The sequence below is a fragment of the Melospiza melodia genome, chromosome 4 (genome assembly GCF_035770615.1).
Source record: "Melospiza melodia melodia isolate bMelMel2 chromosome 4, bMelMel2.pri, whole genome shotgun sequence".
Lineage (NCBI taxonomy): Eukaryota > Metazoa > Chordata > Aves > Passeriformes > Passerellidae > Melospiza > Melospiza melodia.
This window is the reverse complement of record NC_086197.1, coordinates 3,751,402-3,760,584: the sequence shown is the minus strand read 5'-3', so window position 1 is coordinate 3,760,584 and position 9,183 is coordinate 3,751,402.

The window sequence follows — 9,183 nt, the reverse complement described above, 5'->3', positions numbered from 1 at the left end:
CACCATCACATTACTTCATTGAGCTTAACTGCTGGATCCTGATGGATTTATCACACCCTGGTCTCTGCAATGGCTGCTCTTGCTGCTATGGAGGATGCAAGAGGAAGGATAAAATCCACATGCCCTAATTCTGGAGTCCTGCTCCTTTAAAACAGATGTGGGAGGGAGGGTTGGTAAATCCTTGGACAGTTTTTCATCTTGCCTTGACTGGGCTGGGCTTTGGGCTCAGTCTGTTGTCTGGTCCCCTGTCACAGCTGCTGTTGTAATGATTCATCCATCTGGTTTTCTGGGAAAAGAAAATGAGCTAGGGAAATGTTGTTTGGTTGTTTTTTTTTTTTTTTTTTTTTTTTTTTGGGCTGTATCTTTCCTGAAACAGTTACAACTTTGCACCCACTGGAGTTAAGGGGGGAGAAGGAGTCTTACGCATCAGTTTTCGCCGGCTGGAGCAGAGACAGAAGTGCTGAGAATCCCATTCCTCAAAGCCAGACCGTGACAGTTCTGTCCTGAACTGTGTTTTCAAGGAATAAAAAGGATCCAGCAAAACCCAGCAGAAGATCCAGGCTGTATTCAGTGGGTGCACTGGACAAAACCTCGTGCTGATCACCCCAGGGACACCCGCTCCTTCCACTGGCTCCTCGCCTGCCTGAGCTCTCCAGAAACGATGTGGGATGAGCTGCAGGGAGGCAGCTTGGACACAAATCCATGTGGAAAACACAGACACTGAAGGTCTTCGCATTGGATCGAAAGATTTACTCTCATGAGTGGTGTAATTTATCACAAATCAGACAAATATTGGGGGAGAAAAATCCAAGGAGTTCACGCTGGGCAATGTTCAGCCTCAACGTGCAACAGGAATCCACACTGGACTTTTTCCTTGTCAGTGTGCACAGTAAGGATGAGACAATGTGCTCACCCAACTGGGGACACCAAGGAAACCCACTTCTTCCTTAAGGAAAGTGGCACAATCAAGTCCCTTTTTCAGCAGCCCTTAAAAACACTCTTATAAACCAGACAGCTCCAGAGGAGATCTCCTTCCTCTCCTCACTCCAGGAATGCATCTTCCTTGGTCCAAGCTTAGAAGTTGGCCTGGGGAAGCAGCAGCCTGCCTGATAACAATTATTTCTCCATTCAGACACATGTTAATGAATCTCCATCAAAGGGGTCAGGTATCAAAGTTCTTCTCTATGCTGCTGGAGCAAACCTTCCTGTGACAAATTCCTGCCCTTATTCCGGCTCCGTATCTGTTACAAGTGACTCCTGTGAGAACCAAACCCACCAGCACAGGAACTACCCTCCTTGCTGGTCCAGCACCCTTCCTCTCCCGTCCCCCCCTTTTTCTTTTTAGGTCCCCTTCCCCTCACCAGCCCTTCCTCGCGCTTGCCCGTTCCATGATTTCACCCGAGGTGGGTGGTGAGCTCGCTCTCCCCCGCGCAGCCTCTTCCCAGCGGCTCCGGGACCGCCGCCAGCTCCTCTCCACCCACGGCCTCTCCTGGCGAGCCCTGCCCATGCCAAGGCAGCATCTCACATCTGCGGGGCTGCCTCGGCCAGGGCCAGGGCCAGGGCAGCCGGGGAGAGCTCCTCTATCCCCCTGCAACCATTCAGGGGTTGGCATCTCCACCCCTGCATCCCATGGGATCCCCGGCTTCCCGCCCAGCACATGGCGATGGGTCACTGAAGTGAGTCTTGAAGGCTTGAACACTGCAAACCCAAATTTGAGCTTAGAAAGCAGATTTGAGGGTTGAAAACCAAATGAAAACTGCTTTTTTTTTTTTTTTTAAAACCCTTTTTTCTTGAGCTGCTCCTACACATAAAACCTCTGTGTGGATTTAAGCATTCCCAGCCTGGCCAAAGCAGGAGCACCAGGCAGTGAAGACAGCTGGTCCCATGGCTTTGGAGACTGGAGCTGAAGATGACAAAGCAGATTTGAATCAGATTTTGAATTTGTCAAACCAAAGTGTTAAAATTTAAACCAGAGCACAGGACAGCTTCTCAAACTTCTCAGGTTATTCGCTCTGCTCGTCTGCCATGATTTAAAAATATTAATCTTTTCACTATTCCTCCCAATGCCATTTCTGTGAGTCCATAAAACCATTTGCTCCTTGTCAGAGAATTCCGATGGCGGTGATTTACAGGCTTTGCTTGGAACGCAGCACGCAAGTACTTCACTTTTTCATTCGCCCTTTCCAAACGTTTTTAACGATCTGCTTCCTCAGATCTGTTTACATTTGGGACATTAAAAGCTAAGCAACAACTCCATTATGAGAAAGAACACCATAAAAATTCCACCATTGCCAGAAAACATCTCAATACAGTGACAAACGCAGCCACGCTCTCGTCCTGCTGCTCATCCGTGGGAAGACTGGTTTATAAATTATTCATGAGTGCCTTAAACTTTCCAGGCTAATCTCAACTAAAAACTGGTGGGGTTTTACACCATTGTTTCACTCCAAAGTTCTCCAACTGGAATTTTGATTTGCATAGAGAAATCTTGAAAATTTACTTGCACTGAATTTCTCTTTCCTTCAAGTTGTGATTTCAGTTCTCACACTGGAAACATAGTGGAGAGTCTTTACGTGACAACTTATTTGGAAGCCTGAAAATCCGTGATAATTCCTATGAATTTCCTGAAAATCTGAGGTTTTCCCAGAGGTGATTTTTAAGCAGGTTTGGATTTATAAGGATTTTGGCACCTTTCAGCAGGCAATCCCATCACTCCATGGTATTTTTAGTAATGACGGACCGTATGGGGAAGTATCAAGCCATTCTCTTCCCAGTGTGTTTCAGAGTAAGGATAGGCAAGATTGAAGACTAAATCATGGTAAAATCTGAGGAAATCACTTTGTGGTCCTCTGGAGGCTACTAACAGAGCAGCTCACTCACCTGTGCTCATGGATTTCACACCTGTCAGTCTGTTCTGGGATTTAATCCGCACAGTGGCATTGGAGTATCTTCCACATAAAATCATCAATTATAAATAAATCCCGCTGGGTTTTTATGCAGTAGTGTTACAGAAGGACAGACAGTGATGATATTTGAAGCAATGAAGTTAAAAGAGTTGTCTCACATTCCTCTTGATGTCCATGCTCTGCCACGTGTCGCTTGGCAAATTGTTGTCACAGCTGGCTCCTCCACACAGGGCTTTGATGCCCCTTCCCAGCCACTCCATCCCAGGCTGTGCTGCTCCAAATCAGGGTCACTGTCTGGCTTTCCAGGCTGGATTCCAGCCAGAATTACACAGGGCTTCACACACTGATTGCTTTGGGAAAGTAGAGAGCAAAAAAATTGTTCCTCTGCAACAATATGTGAATAATCCTTCCCTGTGAGGGTGGTGAGGCCCTGGCACAGGGTGCCCAGAGAAGCTGTGGCTGACCCTGGATCTCTGGAAGTGTCCAAGGCCAGGCTGGACAGGGCTTGGAGCACCCTGGGATGATGGAGGGTGTCCTTGCCATGGCAGGGGGATGGAACTGGATGGGCTTTAAGGTCCCTCCAACCCAAACCAACCTGTGACTTTCACTAGCACCAAAATACTGAACTCAAATCTTCGTGATCCCAAGGCTCACCTCTCCCTTTTTTTCTTTTTTTTTTTTTTGCCAAGGGGGCTTTAAAAAACTTCTTTGACACAGCGAAAATGGTTTTATTGACTTGTCCCCAGAACTGAAGACAGATCATCTGCTTCCAGGGCAGGTTCTCCAGAAAAGAATCCTTTAGGGGAGACAGACATGATGCTGAGAAGGCAGGACAGACAGAAACTGCACATAAGGGGATTTAAATACCCAGAAATCCAGGCAGCAGAGCAGGCAGCCACACATCTCTCCATGGACTGCTCTTGGAAAGTTGTTGGAGATCCAGTAGAATGAGAATGACATCATTTTTTGCCTCCTATTTCGAGGAGCTGAGTGGGAATATCTTCTGACCCAGGGTCTGTAACCACTCCACTGACCATTACACACTGAACATCCTCTTGCTCAGCAGCACAGGTGGGAGCACACAGCTGGTCCAGCTTTTCTCCCTGAAGCCCCAAAGTTCTGGATGTCTCCCGAGGAGATGCACCTGCAGCACCTGGAGAACAGAAGCCAGCAGTTTGATGGACCATTGTCAGAAACCAGGACAGCAGAGCTGTCCTGGTGACACCTGAAAAGTGACAACCTCTTGCTGCAGGCAGCTTAACCCAGGTTGGCTTCACTGCCCTCACTGGATCTGATTCATCAGATAGTTAGAAATTCTAACACTATTTTCATTAGGATTACCCAAACAAGGAAGAATTTGCTCTGCTGGCACCTTCACACTGCTGTGAGCACCAAGAGCCAGTTTTACTGCACAGCAAAGCTCTGCCAACACAAGCCTCTGCTGCTTCATACTCAGCAAAGGTCCCAGCAGGACTCAACCAGCCCACAGTAAAAGCCACAATTCCCGAATTTATCCTCCTCATACCTCTGCTGCCCATTCTGCCACTGGAAATGTGTGCTAAGGAAGGACACAGCAGATCCCACACAATTCTTGGTTAAGAAGTCCCAAATATTTTTTGGTTAAGAAGTCTCAAATAGGCTTGAAAGAATCAGGGAGCATCTTACAGAATATCACAATTTTGTTTCACTTACTGTTCCACTCTTTCACAAGCATCTTATGCCTGGATGTTTCATCAATTAATGTCGAATATTTTATCAATTATAATGAAAATTATAGTTCTGACCCTCAACTTATTTGCTGTGAAAACAAAGCAGTTTTTCACTATCACCCCAAGCCCCTGCTCAACACGATCAGGCTATTTTCCCCCCAGATTCCCAATATACAGTGGATTTCACAGAACATTCTTATGTAGAAGCCTGACATTTTTGAGACTGTGATGCAAGATCACAAAAATTTCAGACAAATTAATTGCAACAATTGAAATTTCGGCTTGAAGTAGCAGAATGAAGTGGTTTAGGATTCATTAATAAAAAATGTGTACACTGTCAGACATTTCTGAAACATTTCTGTATTAAAAATTTCCCAACAGACATCATTTTTCTCTCCCTCTCATCCAGCACATTTTATACTGATCCAGAAGCGAGAGGGTTTTTTGGGAGAAGCAGTTGACTTCCAGTGCTGCTTTTGGCTTAGTCCAAGTGTTGATTTCATTTTAACATCATTCCAGAACACTGGCAACGGGACAAACTTTTCTGGCCATGGAAACAATCTCCCTGTACATTGCATTTTGTGACTGCTGCAGGGTCTGTAAACGGGAGGATGGAGCGGATTTGCAAACAAATAATTTAAGTTTCCCATTGTGGTACCTGACTGGCAGGTGCAGGTTTTGTAGGTGCCATTTTGCACCCAAATCTCTGTGGCATTGAAGACTTGTCTTCCAGCAGCCTCACTTTTTTAAAAGGCCAGGAGTTGAGAGCAAATAGGATAAATTAAAAAACAAAACAAAACAAAACCGACTAGTTGCATACGCTTCCCTCTTCCTCAGGCATATTTTATGCTGAAATGCTTCTGTTTCCATCAGGCATTTTTTCTTCCTTTTTTCATCGTTTCTGCTCCTGTTGCTGTAAAGAAGATCCACCATGAGCAGGACACAATCCTGTGTGTGAGCACTCAGGCACACCACCAGCAGTGCTCACATCTGAAAATATCACGAGATCCAAGCACTTGGCAGCTCCATTTTTCTGACTGTAGGGTGCAAATAGCCTCTTGCCTTTCAACAGAAAGAATCAAAATGTTATTAACCTTCTTCAGCTGTTTCTGCGCCACTCTGTAACTGGTTTGAACCTTAAGATTAGTTTTTGTGTTAACAACTTTCCTTGAAGTCCAGACATTTTGATCCTACAAGCACAGCACAAGCAGCAAAACTCCAAACAGATCCATCTGCTCCTTCAAGGACTTCCCACAAGAAATCATTTAAGCAATTGTCTGCATGGGAGCTACTCAGGCAGTGGATGTACTTAAAACATGGTGGCAAGCCACACTTAATCCTGCACAGCTTTTAACCTGCAACACCAACACCACTTAATCCTGCACAGCTTTTAACCTGCACAAGAACATCTGTCAAACCCCCTAAAACATGCAGAGCTCTGCATCCTGCTGCTGCAAAACCCCCATGCTGCTAGCCAGTCTGTGTTTTCTATATTTCAGTAATTTGTTCCATTAATTTAAGGGTTTAAGCTACAGTCTTTGGTACTAAACACAGTACTCACCACTTCTCAAAGCTCTGTCTGAACAGAGAGCATGAGGGTGGATTTCATGAATGGAGGGGAAGCAAGAGACTTGAAAGAGGTCACAAAAGTCCCTTTTGGTTTTTGATTATCTTAATTAGAAATAAAGACCAACTCATTCCAACCCATCCTGCCACTGAATTCCAATAACCTTCTACTACCCTGGGTTGCTCCAAGCCCCATCCAACCTGACCTTGGGCCCTTCCAGGGATCCAGGGGCAGCCACAGCTGCTCTGGGCACCCTGTGCCAGGGCCTCACCACCCTCACCGGGAGAAATTTCCTCCTAATATCTAATCTAACCCTGCTTTGTGTTCAAAGCCATTCCCCCTTATCCTGTCACTCCCATCTCCTTGCCAAAATTCCTTCTCCAGCTTTCAATATATTTTCATATACATAAAAAAAATTGGAGGGGATAAAAGGTAGATTTGCTTCCAACAACCAGCCACAACACCAGAAATTCCTCTGAATATTCAAAAGTTGCTCCATTTGTTTACAAACCCCTTTTTGTTTGTTACCCCATATGGAATAGTGGAAAAAGCAGGACATTGCTGAACTCACCAGGACATCCAGGAAAACACCCCCTGCTACAGGGATGCCTTGCTGCAGGTTGCTGTGTGATGTGTTGCTGTAGGCTGGCTGTGTTATTAACTCCCAAAAAGCTGGATGTAAAATGATCAGCTGATTGAAGGATGATTTTCAGAGATTATCTTCATGGATAATGAGATCCTGCTGGAACTGGGGACAGGACCCACCCCTGACTCTGCCTCCAGCCAGCTGAGTCTCTGAACAGCTGAAATTTCAGAGGAATTCATATATTAAACACCCCTGGAGAGGTGGCTGAGGTTGTTTATGGCTTACTCTGTAAGGAGAGTACAAGAGGAGAACGGAAGAAGCTCTCAGGCTGGCAGGGAAAACCTCCATGAGATCTTGCTTTCAGCACATCCAGAGTATGGGAGCTGCAGATTGGAAGGTTTCCTGCTGCTCCTTTTATTTCCTCATACCTCACAGACAGATCATTAAGCCAGCAGGGTGGGGTTCTTCTTCTTTGATCCAAAATCCACACAGGGAAACCATCTCCCTTGATCTTCCCTCCCAGCTCTGTAAGGTTTTCCAAACCATTCCAAGGATCATCTTCACACAGAGGACCTAAACCAAGATCTTGGGTTATACATTTTTACAATTCTCCACCTCTCTAGAGTTTAAACTTGTAGCATTTCTGCAATTCCTTTCACTAAAATAACACACTTCCCTGTTTTCATACCATTAAAGCTTCTCTCTGGAGCCTCTTCTGTGAAAATTCTCGAGGTGCAATTCCCCAATCACTATAACCGATTTCAAATGGTGCTAGAAATTATTATTGACTCTGAACACCAAAAGAAATCAGTCATCCTCTAAAGGGGTTATGGAGATCTGCAAGGATGAAGAGCTATGTGCTGGACAGCATTTGACATTGGAGAATCCCCAAATACTTGATATAATTGTTATTAAAGCACTGGTGAGAAAACAGAGATTTAGACAGTGAAAATTTTCAACATCAACCATTAGACACATTTTTTAGTACAGTAAAATACCTCAAAAAAAATTCTGAAAGACTTCTCCAGATTTCAGCAGACTTGGACAATATGACCAACCACCTATGGTCTAATTCTCAGTTGCTGGCCATTTCCATGAGCACATCTAACCACCAACCTGCACTTTGGCAGGTCTTGTCACACAAAATAAGTAACACATTTTGATCTGCCAAGCATGCCACAACAAAAAGGCAAACACACAGGAGGGATGCCAACAGCATCCAGAACTCCCAGTGCTTCAATGCAGAATTACCTGTCTCAAATTTCATTGTCTGTCTTGTATGATACATGCACAAAGCATTTACAAGTGTGATGGAGTGGTAAGAAAAATACATCCAGGTAAGGCTGAAAACAGGTTTTGAGTTAAGAATTTAGAGAACATGTAGTTCCCTCCTTATTCCTCACCATGTTGTTTTCACTAGTTGGGGCATTAAAATCAACATCTTCAATAATGAGCTACAATTCTGTATTTTACTTTTTTGCCTTGTTTCTGTCTCAAAATCTTCTTGGGTTCTGAAGTTGTTGCTCACCACTCACAAATGTTACAAACACGATGACAGCAGAATTTCTGCCTTTGAAATGACTCTGTGCATTGCTCCCCCAGGGGTCACCTGGGTCACAGACCCACTGAGGGACTTTGTCTGGGGGTGGAGGTTAAATGGAATGGCAGAACCACAAAAGGAAGGTGTTGACTTTCTCTTCTTTTCCTCTGAAGCTCCTGTGGGTCCATTTCCCTGATGAAGGCAGGCATTCTTCCTCCAAGAACACTGATTTCAAATGGTGCTAGACAATGAATAGTTAAATCTAAACCACCATATGAAACCAGCTTCCTGAGGGAGCTTGAGTCTAGCTGGGAGGATATTCCTGTAACAATAAATTGGAAATGCCACAGAAGAATACCTAGCCACGTCGGGTTTTTATTTTTCCTGTTAAACAGTTGATGCTTTTTTCTTATTCTTACCCTTGACTTTGGTTTGAGTCACTCAAATGCTCACTTCTGGTTTTTATTACAGTGCTACCAACAGCGAGAGAATTGCTTGCAGCAGTGTCACTCAAGAGGAATTTTGTTAGTCAAGCTTGAACAACATGTACAAGGCTTTAACAAGGAATGAAGGACCTTCATCCTGCTTGTGCTGCTGTCTTCTATTAACACATTCTGTCTGCTGAGCTCTGCCCACAGCAAGACTACATCCAGACACGCCAGCAAGGGCAGCACTGCTGCAGAACTCCCTCTTGTGACAGCAGAACACATGAGATGTTACCGAATCTTCATTTCAACAGCAGCAGCACCAAGACCAGCGTGTGACAGAAGCTGCACGTCAGTGCCTGAAGGCTGAATATTCATCCCAAAGGTGTGCAGAGAGCCTGGAAACCTGCCCACCTGTCAGCAGGCTCTGGATGAGGTGGGATTTGCAAA